Source organism: Cherax quadricarinatus, chromosome 17, assembly GCF_038502225.1.
Source record: "Cherax quadricarinatus isolate ZL_2023a chromosome 17, ASM3850222v1, whole genome shotgun sequence".
Classification (NCBI taxonomy): Eukaryota; Metazoa; Arthropoda; class Malacostraca; order Decapoda; family Parastacidae; genus Cherax; species Cherax quadricarinatus.
Genome location: NC_091308.1, coordinates 11,427,831 through 11,441,421, shown reverse-complemented (window position 1 = coordinate 11,441,421; position 13,591 = coordinate 11,427,831). Strand labels below are relative to the sequence as shown.

The window sequence follows — 13,591 nt, the reverse complement described above, 5'->3', positions numbered from 1 at the left end:
TGTTAGGAAGTTGAAGATCCATCTCCCCACTTTCCCAGTTATTCCTTAAGCACGTATTTTATGGGCTATTACGCCATGATCGCATTTGTCAAATGCTTTTGCAAAGTCTGTGTATATTACATCTGCATTCTGATTTTCTTCCAGTGCATCCAAGGCCATATCATAGTGATCCAGTAGTTGTGAGAGGCAGGAGCGACCTGCCCTGAACCCATGTTGCCCTGGATTGTGCAGATTTTGGGAATCCAGGTGATTTGCAATCCTGCTTCTTAGCACTTTTTCAAAGATTTTTATGTGGGACGTCAGAGCTATTGGTCTATAGTTCTTAGCTAATGCTTTGCTGCCACCTTTATGGAGTGGGGCTATATCCGTTGTTTTAAGTGACTGTGGAATTTCACCCATGTCCAAGCTCCTCCTCCATAGTGTACTTAGGGCACGCAAGAGGGGTTTCTTGCAGTTCTTAATGAAAACAGAGTTCCACGGGTCTGGGCCCGGGGCTGAGTGCATGGGCATGTTGTCAATGGCTTTTTCGAAATCTATTGAAGTTAGGGTAATGAGTTTTGAGGCTCATTCATGAAGAAATCATTTGGGTCGTCGATCCTCAGACTGATTAGTGGTTCACTAAACAGTCGTACTGGGATTTCAATATTTCACTCATTTCCTTGTTATCATCTGTGTAAGTCCCATCCTGTCTGAGTAAGGGCCCGATACTAGATGTGGTATTTGCCTTGTTTTTGGCATATGAAAAGAAATATTTTGAATTTCTTTCAATTTCACTAATAGCTTTAAGCTTCTCCTGTCTCTCCTGGTTCCTGTAAGAGTCATTTAACTTAAGTTCGATAGTTTCCACTGCCCTGGTCAGTGCCTCCTTTCGTGTATCAGATATTCTAGCACTCCTGAGGAGCTCAGTGACTCTTCGTCGTCTTCTGTAGAGGGACCATCTTTCTCTCTCAAGTTTACTCCTGCTCTTCTTCTTTCTTAGGGGAATATGCCTTGAACATGCTTCAGCTGCCAGGAAGTTGATCCTTTCAAGGCACTGGTTTGGATCCATGTCATTTAAGATATCTTCCCAACATGTTTCATTTAGGACATGGTTTACCTGGTCCCAGTTGATGTTCTTGTTGTTGAAGTTGTATTTTGTGAAGACACCTTCACAGGTACATGCATTCTTCTGATCAGGACCCCTATGCATGTATGTCTGGACTTTGATTAGGTTGTGATCGGAATTAGTTGTTTTTGATATTCTTATGTCTCTTATCAGGTCCTCATTATTTGTGAAGATAAGGTCAAGTGTGTCTTCTAGTCTTGTTGGCTCTACTATCTGCTGGCTTAAGGTGTGTTTTTTGCAGAGGCTTAGTAGCTCATGTGTGTGTGACTTTTCATCTGTGCTACCTCTGAGGATTGTTTCAGCTATAACATTATTTGCTACATTCTTCCATTTTGTATGCTTTAGGTTGAAATCACCAAGCAGTAAGATGTTTGAGGATGGAGCTGGAAGGTTTTCCAGACAGTAATCAATTTTCAGTAGCTGTTCCTTGAACTGTTGAGGGGTTGCATCTGGTGGCTTATATACAACCACAATAACTTGGCTTTGGTTCTCGATCTTTATTGATAGAACTTCAACTACCTCATTTGTGGTGTTCAGAAACTCCGTGCAGATGAGGGACTCTTTGACATACAGGCCAACCCCCCTTTGTTGCCTGTTCATTCTGTTGCATCTAAAAAGGTTGTAACCACTTATCCATATTTCACTGTCAAAGTGATCTTTTGTGTGAGTCTCTGTGAAGGCTGCAAACATCGCATTAGACTCCTCTAGAAGTCCACTGATAAAAGGTATTTTGTTGTTGGTGGATGGCTGAAGGCCCTTTTTCTTTTTCCGTTTCCTGCCACTAAAAAATCACCTGGAGTTGGATTGCCGTAGCTACTGTTGTTTGTCTTGTGGGGTCTGTGCCTCCTGGTTCCTTTTAGATGGTATGCAGGGCAGTTAATGTTGTAACACTGCTTCTGGAGGACCGAGGAGTGACACATTTTTGGGTGAAAGAAAGTACAGGAAGATGAACGACACACTCCTTTAGACAGGAGACCGCTACATTTTTCGGGATGCTCAAAGTTGCATGTCCCATTTTTTTTCCTGATATTCCATGCTTACAGATGCCCTAAGCATAATATTTGCACAAATTCAACTTCGGTTGAGAATTATTGGGAGGTGTGTTGTCAATTTCTGCAGGTTCTGGGACTGCACTATAATTAGGTCAGTGTCCCAGGATGCGACCCACACCAGTCGACTAACACCCAGGTACCCATTTTACTGATGGGGAACATTGACAACAGGTGGAAAGAAACACGCTCAATGTTTCTACTCTGGCTGGGAATCAAACCCAGGCCTTCGCCGTGTGAAGCGAGAGCGTTAGCCACCAGGCCACCAGAGCTATGACTGGGGGATGGGTCTGGTTTACCACTATGTGGGTGACTAGATAGTTTCGAGTCATCTGTTGTGGCATGGGCATTCTGCATTTTTTGATACACTACCTCTTGCTCCCATGTTTTATATATTTTTGGTAGACTATCCAAAAGGTCATCTTTGTTTTCTTGATTATTTTTATCATTTATTACTCTCCTTAGTACCTTTCTGATACCTGCCCAAAGCTCTACATCTTTATTGCACAACCAGAAACACCTTGCTAGTTCGAGGTCATTTTTTGAGGCTGTATTTAGTCTAGTACAAGAGATATACCTGGTTACCTGGAGGTTATTCCGGGGATCAACGCCCCCGTGGCCCGGTCCATGACCAGGCCTCCCGATGGATCAGGGCCTGATCAACTAGGCTGTTACTGCTGGCCGCACGCAGTCCAACGTACGAGCCACAGCCCTGCTGATCCGGCACTGACTTTAGGTATCTGTCCAGCTCTCTCTTGAAGGCAGCCAGGGGTTTATTGGCAATTCCCCTAATGCTTGATGGGAGGCTGTTGAACAGTTTTGGGCCCCGGACACTTATGGTGTTTTCTCTTAGTGTACCAATGGCGCCCCTACTTTTTATTGGGGGCATTTTGCATCGCCTGCCCAGTCTTTTACTTTCGTAGGGAGTGATTTCTGTGTGCAGATTTGGGACCATTCCTTCCAAGATTTTCCAAGTGTAGATTATGATATATCTCTCCCTCCTGCGTTCCAACGAGTACAAGTCAAGTGCTTTCAAGCGTTCCCAGTAGTTAAGGTGCTTGACAGAACTTATACGTGCAGTAAAGGATCTCTGTACACTCTCTAGATCTGCGATTTCACCTGCTTTGTATGGAGATGTTAATGTACAGCAGTATTCCAGCCTAGAGAGGTGGCCAGTCTCTCCTGATGTAGTGGGAACCTCTTGCACGGCTGTCCCAGTCACATAGAAAGCAGCAGTACTCGGTGTATCCTCCCTGCAAGCCCATCAGAAGAGCAACAACCTATGAAAATCACCTACCTTTCACCTCAAAATATAAACTTGCACAACACAACCACCGTCTAGGACTGCTGGAACAATAATGAAGGGCAGCGAGACTCAATGTGGTAAAAAACACACTGCCGCAAGCCTGTTGGAAGCTGTTATGACACGTAGGTGTATATTGAATAGTAGAGCTAACAAACAATTTTAACCATGATATTCATTATCAGTGATCTAAAATTAGTTGGAAATTGCTACTCTGGTCTCGGCAGCATTTTGGTTGTTGACCATTGTAATTGTACTTATGTGTACCTGTACTTAAATAAACTTACTAAGGGAGGAAGGATGGATGATAGTGGTAGATATAGAGATTTTGGAAGATAGTGGGAGGTAGGGAGATTGAGGGGCAGAAGGGCTGAGGATGGGAGGTAGATGGATAAAGGGAGGTGGGAGGAAGAGGGAAGTAGGCAAAGAGGTAGACAGGGAGGGTGGGGTGAAAAAGAGAGGTAGAGAGAGGGAAGGAGGTTGAAGGAGAGGAGGGAGTGATGGTTAGAGGCTGGGAGAGGGAGGTAGGCGGCAAACGTTAGGAGGGCGAAAGGTAGAGAGAGGAAGGGATGAAGGTAGGAGGGAGGAAGGAAGAGATGAAGATAAAAAGGAGGGAGGAATGGGGTAGGAGGGAGGGTGGGAGATAAGGGGGAGGAAGGAAGGAATGGTGGGAGGGTAGGAAGTAGAAAGGGAAGGAGGGTGGGGGTAGGGAGGAAGTGATGTAGAGGGTGGGTTGGAGGGGAGGACAGAAGGTAAGTTCGGGGTTACGGAGGGAGGGATGAAGGGTGGGTAGGAGGTATAGAGGGAGGGAGGATAGTGTTGTGAATCAGTGGGGTCTCCGGTGAGTGAGTGAGGGCGCCAACAGCCTACCCCCGCCGCCCTCACCTACCATATGCTTCTATACCATCTAAACATCTTCCTACTTCTCTGGTACCTGCCTCAAACCATCCATGTGCGTAGGTCCCTCATTGGTGTGGCTTCCTATCAGACTCCTTCTTAACCAAACTGGTCTTAGGCAAGGGAAAATGTTGCTGTTTAAATGCGTATTTGTTGTGTTTCTATTGTTAAGTAGTTACACAAATTCCCTCCAAGCGTGGTGGCGTTTGGCGAGCGTATACGAGCGATGAACTTGGTTGATCGCGTCTGTAGCTGGGATTAAGGAGGCCGACGACAGTCTAACGCCACTACGTAATTAAATGCGTAGCGTGTATATCAAAAAGGTAATTTGGGTTGGTAATAGTGGCAACCGCGGGTGTAGCACCGCGCCCGTGAGTCTCTTCACGTTACTGGGCGGGGACGGGACAAAGAAAGTGCTGCACTGCGCCTCCTTCATGCCTCCTGCTCTACTCCTCCACAATCTACTGATACTTACACGTCACCCCCGATGGCAAACAATGACTGTCACGTGAAAATGAAGGATATTAGAGGGATGTTAGCTGCGTTCTTTTCGCAAACTGGCGGTTGTGAGGCGAGCGTGCGGGACAAAGAGATTTGGCGCGCGTGCTCTTGTTTACGGTGGCAGATGTGTGATGTTACCGCACTATAATGCCCTCTACCCTCACCTCTGTAGCTCTAGTGTAAAAATTGTGACACTATATCACATGAGTATCATTTACGTCATTTGGCAAATGATAAAGAGAAGTAAATATCAGTGAGGGAGAGCGAGGGATTAAAATAGGAGTAGTATTGTAGGCGGGAGTGTGTGCGTGAGGCCGGGCCTGGCCGCCGCCCGCGTGTCTCTGGCAACTTAGTGTTGCTTCAACTGTGAGACAAGACACACGCTCCAGCCGCCGTCCCTCCCGCCTCACCTAGTCACTCCCATGACCTGACTCTCCAGATTGTATATCTGAAAACTTTTTAATGCGAGCTTCGCGAGTGTGTGTGGGCTTCTGTAAGGTGCAATAAGAGATTTGAGAAGGTGTGGTGCTCCTCACTCCCAATCCCTTCATTCCCCAATGGTGAAATTTTGAATGAGGACCCCACTAAATTTTACGAGAAAAAAAGAAGAAATCCTCGACGCGAGTTTGAATGCGCAGACTTCACTTTCAGAGGTAAGTTTTCGGAGAACCTGTTGAATAACGCCTCAGTTTTCCCGCCACAGCTTCAGGCAGCCATAACAGCAGCTTAAAGTCCACATTACTGCTGTGAGTTAACCAAAATATGTGATCTTCGCCGCAATTTTGAGGCTATAATGCCAAGAAAGGAAATCGACGGTGAAAATGAAAGTGCAGCAGCCAAGGTCGACACGGCCTGGCTAACCTACTTTGTTGTTCATCATGCTGCTGGATACAAGGACAGCCTCATATATGAAACTTTCTCTCGTGCTTTGTAAATTTGCTTTCATCACTACAGTAACTCCAAGGACTGACTGCACACACACACACACAAACGAGCTGGACAAAGATACAAGAAAGATAATGACGAAACTAGAGAGCCTCAGGCGAGGTTTGAAAGTAATAGGTAGACCAACACAGTAACACCCTTATAACAGTTTCCTTTGGTCTATATTTAACACTTATTTTTTTCCAGTCGTTAATTCTGCGCTTGAAGGCAAGGTTGTTCGCGGTGTTAGTATTGCGTGGCATTTAATATTAAGTATGGAATGTCTTGTAATATGTTGGGTATGTTGTAATAATTTTAGGAATGTCGGTAAATACTGTACATGAAATGCGTAGTGTAGGGGCAGAAAATGTAGACTAGTCCTGTAGTGTTCGACTGTCTGACCGCAATACTTTAAGTATTATGTAATACTGAAGTAGGTGTTATTTCTGAAATATAGTTTTACGTAATTAATGTTGATTCTCGAAATTGTAGGTTGTGAACGGTTTTATTAGTGTTTGTAATATTTAGTTTTCTTAAGGTTTGTGTAAGGTTGCAATAATGTTTTAAGGAACAACGCTTCAGTAATGTTGCTGTTTTAGTCATAAGTTGTGGTAATAGTAGTAGTATTAGGAATGCTTTAGTGATATTTCTGTAGTGTCAAGCAAGACGAGCCTGTTTGCAGTTTCAGGTAGTATTTAGGCGAGGTCTAGGCTACATTATTACAATGCTTTTATTTTTGCAAATGTCATAGGCTTGTTTTTTAAAATTCAGTATATTTCGACTTTACATACATTGCATTTCATCCTTTATAGGCCTTAACCTGTCAGTGCTCTCGACATTACACATTGGCTGATTTTTTCGAGTTACAAGACGTGCTTGATAAGAAAAAATAATTTAAGGGGAAGCTTCAAACCCGTAGGAGTCGTAGAGCTACTGGGAAATAGGCAGTCAAATTGAGCCAGGGAAAGAGAGAGCGGGTCGAATTTTTGATAAAGACCATCACCGACATTTAGGGACCTCCCTGGAGGGGTTGGTGGTAGGAGAAAGTGTTGTTTACACACGGTACAGAGGTGAGCGGAGGTGGTGTGGACCATATGCTCGCCTGTTACCTCACTGACAGCTCACGTTTGTAGTTCATGTAATGCTTGGAGGGGGAGGGAGCTTTTTAGTTTTAAGATTTAGTAAATAATCATTCCACGGGAAGATAATAATAAAGGGAGTAGAGGATAGGTCTACTGTCTACCTGACTTTCGCCTTCAGTGTCTTGGTGTTGCGCAATTCTGGTAGTCGTGAAGCGTGACACACTTTGCACGTGACCACATCTTTTGTTCTCGTCAGCTTTTTGTGTGCTACACAAGTCGAGTTTAAAAAAAAAAGGCGATACTGACTTATTACATAGTGTTGAAAAAGATTACTCTTTGTGGTTTCAAGTCAGGAACAATTGGTCTTTCGCTGCATTCACTAGGTTGCAACGGATGCACTGACGTCGTCCAGTGGTCTTTCTGCCTATTTCGATAACAGTGGAAAGAAAATATACGAAGTATTTAAAGTTTGCAACAGCTGTACGACAACTTTCCGAGTGAGGTAGATGAGTTTTTGTTTATCTGGCATTATTTGAAAAAGTGCTGATTTTAAATTCCCATATTGACGTTAATGATTACAGGTGGCTTGAAATAGGCTAGTATTAATACATTTCTGAAGCCTCGAATGTAACGCTTAGTAAAGGAATTGTTGGGGAAGGTTATTTATAATTTTCTTTACGGCAGAATAGTATGTCGGTTCAAAGCGGTTTAATTAATGAGAAATGTTTCTTTTTAATGCGATAAGCACAAGGTCACCTGATGAAAAGGTCGATTTTTATGGAGGGTATGGGCACTCCCCAGATAATGGTTTGATAGTGATGCCCTTTCGATAATTTACTATAATTAGAAATGCCTCTGATAGGCTAGTAGGTATGTTATTTCTGTGATTTAATGAGTAGGAAAGTTAACATTTACCGTATAATCTGGCACGATCTTAGTCAAGTAAGTCATTTTAGATATAGGTTGGGTAGTAATATGCAGATGCCAGTTAGTTCGACGTAGACCTTTTAAATAACCTTACGGACTTGAACAAAAAAGATGATGTACACTGGACCTGGGTGGCCTTTATTGAGCAGCCGTGCGTGGGCATGTATTCAATAGTTGTTTATGTCTGACACATCTGGTAGGCTGATGCATGTAGCTAGATATGCCATTATTTATCGGTTGAGAATGTTATTTTTATAGAATTACGTTCTGATATGTTGTAAACGTTCTCATTTTGTGAGGTGGATAAGTTTTTTATGGTTAACCATTTATGATTTTAGACATTATACATTGAAATAATTTAATTCTAGACTTACATCTGTGGTAAATTATCCAGATTTAACCAGAAATAACCCAACGATGTCTGCGTGGCTTACCTACCTACCTGGAGGTAGGTAGGCTTACCTACCTACCTGGAGATAGGTAGGCTTACCTACCTACCTGGAGGTAATAGAACAAGACGACAAAATGATCGTTGTGGCGAGTATTTTAATGTTTCGTGTGCGGTATTAGGTTACCAAGGCCAAGCAGGTATAGATAATGGGAACGTTTGTCCCATGAGTTAGTTTATTGGTGTGGTAAATGTAGGTAGGTAGGTAAGTTTGTTTTTAAAAGTCGTAGAAATAGATCCTTCATGTAAAGGATTGAGCAGCACAAATTTTGTTGCGTACCTTGTCGTGGTTTACAAATTGTTAAAAGGAATACCGAAGGTTATCCCGAGTCGTTTCTAGGGGCCATCGCCCCCACTGTCCAGTCCCAGACTAGGCCTCCTGGTTGCTGGCCTGATCGATCAAGTTGTTGGTGCTTGCCTCCCGCTGTCCAACATATGAATCACAACCCGGTTGATCCCGAACTGCTTTTGGGGGATCTGCGGAGCTGTCTCTTGCAGACAGCTAAGAGTTTGTTAGTAATCCCCTTTATACATGAAGGGGGAGGGTGTTATCATGATCCCATAACACTGCTCTGTTTACGCTCTCCCGATTTTCATTGGAGGTATCGTGCACCGTCTGTAAAGCTTCTTGTGTTCGTATATAGTTATTTTGGTGTACAGGTTTGGGACCAATCCTTCTAATATCTTCCAGATGTAGATTATGATGCATCTTTCTCACAGTTCTGAGGAGTAAGTTCTAGTGACTAAGCGCTCCCTGCAATTTAGGTGCCTGACATAGTTTATGCGAGCTGAGAAGGTTCTCTGCACATTCTTTAGCTCGGCAATTTCGCCTGCCTTGGAGACCGTTAGTACACAATATTAAAACCATTGAGAGAATGAGTGACTTAGAGTATCATCACTGGTTTGGCATCTTTGTTTTGACGGTTCTAGTTATCCAACCGATCATTTTTCTTAGTTACGATAAAACCTTCGTAGAGCGTGAGATCTGACCTTATCATTCTCAAGGTCTTAAATTTGACATGTTCTATTGAGTGGTTTGAACGTCTTGTACCCAGATCTTTTTTTTTTTTCATTCGTGATGTAATAAAATTTTCCTTATTGACCATAAGTGTCAATAGCCCACTGGAAAACTTAGCTCATATGAGCTTGGAGGCTCACTGACTAATATGGATGCCACTTTCATACACATTTGAGTACCGTCTGCAAAAGTGTGCTAGTGCTATGATATGATTTGTCACTATCAAAAATGAAAATAAGGAAGTGGGGGAGAGTACCTTGCCTTGGGGAGCAACTTTCCACTGTAGCAACCCCTGATGTCATGTATTTTCCAGGTCTTTCTTATATAGGTACTTTGTGTAATATTTTGTGCTATTATAAATACATTGGTAATGGGCGTGCGTGCAAGGGGGGCCCAATGAACTAGGTGCCTTTGTGTATACTATATCTATGGTGCCATGTGTGACGCAGTTGCTATAAAATTAGTTGTAAGAGCTGCTAATTTTAATGAACACTTTCAAGGAGAGGGAGATGTGCGTAGGATTAAATGACTGGGTGATAGCTTACAGCATCTTGAAAGTGAATGCTCCTTTCGAGACAGCCTAATTATTTTTGTTTGGCGCAGTTCCCCTCATCCTCCTAAATCTGTTGATATTCTCATCCCGAATGTCAAACTAATAAAGTAGTCAAGGTAACGAAATTGAAGGTTGCAGCATACATGGTGTGGGTTACCTGGATGTTCTTTTGTGGCGGGTAGGGGAGAGATCCTGTTTTTTAAAGGCTTATCTGCAGGCGCAGAATTGTTCTCGGCCACCGTTTTGATTGTAGAATAAGACGACAAAATGATCGTTGTGGCGAGTATTTTAATGTTTCGTGTGCGGTATTAGGTTACAAAGGCCAAGCAGGTATAGATAATGGGAACGTTTGTCCCATGAGTTAGTTTATTGATGTGGTAAAAGGTTAGTAGACAGCAACCATCCAAGGAAATACCATCGTGCTGTCATAAGTGTGAATCTAGAGCGTGTTTTTTAAATTTTTTGCACTGCCAGCATTACTCATCTTTTTGTATTTTGTTGTGAACATGCAAGTTGGGTAAATCATACAATTATACGTCCAGAATTTACATATCTTGACTTACCCTTCCAAATACTTCTTATTCCTGTAATATTTCCTTTTATTTTACGATGCCTGTTCGAAGACTGGTCCGCGGTGGAGCTAATCCCCAGAACCATTACCAAATTTAGTTTAGGAGCGTATTTTGGTAACAATCGTTCTGAAGTGGAATACAGCTTTCAAGGACATGAGAATAATATCTACGTGTTCATCATACCATCACTTCCTGGGGTCTTTATTCACCACAGTATGGCAAGGTTGAGTAGGATGCAGTAATTAGAGCAAGTGTCTTCTTGGGAATTCTGTTTCAGGTGAGTGGGTAAGTGGTGGTCAGGATGGAGTCAGCAGTGGCTGTGTTGGGTCGCTGAACTGGTGAGTTGGGAGATGTTGCGCCACAAAGGCTAAGAGCGTTGAGAGTATTGATTCGCTTTTTCGCGGAACTTGAAGTTGGTATTCTACTGGTAGGGGTGGTCCGATGAGTCATGTCTGGCCTCCTGTTTTATCACGAAGGACAGTTGCCTTTGCTCTCTCCTCGAGAGCAGTTATACAGGTATTTTGCTAGCCAAAATGTAATAGAACAATGAACTGTATAGTGTTACTTGCGATGCGTGTATTAATGCATGAATATCCACAAGCTGTTGGTGCTGAAGGTAAGTTGCATATATTGTACATTATTATTTTAAATATAAAACTCATTTTTAAGATAGGTATTATAAGATGGGTATTTTAAGCATGTGTAATGTTGCATTGTATACTCGTGTTAACATCGAAGTCGGATGCATATATATTACTATTACATCACTAAGGCCACTCTGCTGACGTTGCAAGCTCGCGAGTTGGAATCCACGTTATTAGCCAAACGAGTGCTGATAAAATACCGAAGCAGCAAAACGTGCTGAAGTAGTTATTTAATATCCTTTATTGTATGGAGGAAATAGCATAGAATCATGTGGAATAGCGTTGTTGACTAGACATTGGCTTTCATTTAAATGCTTTACTAATAATGTTAAACTGAAATATTTGGAATTCTCCTAGAAAGGCTGACTTGGGACTTTGATAATGAAAGTTTAACCGTTTGGCGAGGATCAGACGAAAATAACTCAAGTTGTTAGGTAAGGACCTCTAATTGAAAGTTAGATGTATCTTAAAGCCTCAATCGGTGGCCTTGATAGTGACCTTGGAGTTTGTTAAAGCATTAGTAACTTGTGGCATTTCATTCGTGCACAAATTATCTCAGCATGGGGAAAGTTGGAAGTTATCAAAAGCTTGGAGTATTTTTTTTGAGGGAAAACATATCACATTGGAAACTTTTGATATTGACGTTATAAACAGCTTGTTTTGGAAAACTAAGGACTTAGAGACAATCCTAGAGGTTGCTGGGAAATTTAAAGCTAGGAAATTGGCTTGTCATCGTACTTTTCCCTTTACTCTGTTATCAAAGACTACTGGTGAACATCTTAGACTCGTGGTTCCCTTACTAAAGAAGAAAGGGGGGGGGGGGTTCGATTTACATTAACCAGGACGATTGCGTAGACATGCAGGATTTGACTCCTCCCCTCCTGCCCTCACTTTGTTTCTATGCTCCTTTCTCTCTGTACCTCTATCTCTCCCCTTCACTTTTGTACCTCTGCCTCTCCCCTTCCCCTCTGTACCTCTGCCTCTCCTCTTCCCCTCTGTACCTCTGCCTCTCACCTTCCCCTCTGTACCTCTGCCTCTCACCTTCCCCTCTGTACCTCTGCCTCTCCCCTTCCCCTCTGTACCTCTACCTCCCCTTCCCCTCTGTACCTCTACCTCTCCCCTTCCCCTCTGTACCTCTGCCTCTCCCTTTCCCCTCTGTACCTCTGCCTCTCCCTTTCCCCTCTGTACCTCTGCCTCTCCCTTTCCCCTCTGTACCTCTGCCTCTCCCTTTCCCCTCTGTACCTCTGCCTCTCCCTTTCCCCTCTGCCTCTCCCTTTCACCTCTGCCTCTCCCTTTCCCCTCTGTACCTCTGCCTCTCCCTTTCCCCTCTGTACCTCTGCCTCTCCCCTTCCCCTTTGTACCTCTACCCCTCTCCCTCCTATGCTTCCCCCATTGCCCTTCCCGTTGTCTTTCTAATGTCCCCTTTCCCCTGTAATGCCCCCCCCCCTTCACACTGCTAACCATTCGCCTCCACTTCTCACTTACTCTGCCCTCTTCAATTTACTATTTAACAGTTAGCACCTTCCTTCCCCCCTCCCGCCAACAACAATCAACCCCCCCCCCCCGCCAGACATGATCAATATTCTCCCCCACCACCAACAATCAACAACCCTCTGCTTGTAACAATCAACAATCCCCACCAGTAACAAACAATCCACTAGCAACAGTCAACCCCCCCCCTACCAGTAACAATCAACCCCCTACCAGCAACAATTAACACAGAGATGGTATCCATGGAGAGGTAGACAGTGTCCACGAGTTCATTTCTGGCATCATTGTTCGCCCTCTTTGGCGCTCACAATAGTTTGTAGCGGGGAGGGGGGCGCTTAGCCCCCCCTGTTACCACGCGTTTGTAACGGGGAGGGTGTTCCTACCCCCGTTCTCACGCCGTCTGTAGGGGTAGCGGAGGGAAGGGGTTAGTCACCCTGTTACCACGCGTTTGTTGCGGGGAGAGGGGTTGTGTCCCTCTCCGGAGACCCCCCCGTTCCTATTCCTCGGAAGACCCCCTTCCTGATCCACCTTCCACGCCTTCCGGGACCTCTCCACACCATACTCCCCGAGACGACCCCTCCACACATCCATCCCCCGAGACGATCCCTCCACACCTTCCCCCCCGAGACGATCCCTCCACACCTTCCCCCCCGTGACTACCCCCTACACATCCCCCATCCCCGAGACAACCCCTCCATGCATCCCCCCACTCCCGAGACGACCCCTCCACGCATCCCCCCTCCGAGACGACCCCTCCACGCATCTCCCCACCTCCGAGACGACCCCTCCACATCCTCCTACCCCCGAGACTACCCCGAGATGAACCCTCCACACATCCCCCCCACCCCGGAGACTACTACGCATCCCCCCACCTTCGAGACGACCCCTCCACCCCTACCCCCGAGACGACCCCTCCACACCCCCACCCCTGAGACGACCCCTCCATCCCCCACCCCCGAGACGACCTCTCCACAACCCCACCCCCGAGACGATCCCTCCACACATCCCCCAACCCCACGTATCCCGTGAGGTAGCAACAGGCACGCATAGTGTGACGGGGGCCTTCACACTCCATCT

At 44.7% G+C, this 13,591-nt stretch overlaps 1 protein-coding gene across 3 annotated transcripts in view; it reads left to right on the top strand.

Moving 5' to 3' along the window:
* The first annotated feature begins 4,762 nt into the window (after positions 1-4,762).
* The window catches only part of LOC128686258 (brain tumor protein), a 163,980-nt gene continuing 155,151 nt past the window's right edge, over positions 4,763-13,591 (top strand). For 2 of the 3 annotated variants that reach the window (XM_070085798.1, XM_070085797.1), the window contains exon 1: positions 4,763-5,508. The gene's annotated coding sequence lies outside the window, so the exon portion shown is untranslated. The remainder of the gene's footprint in view (positions 5,509-13,591) is intronic. The other variant, XM_070085796.1, reaches the window with a different exon arrangement.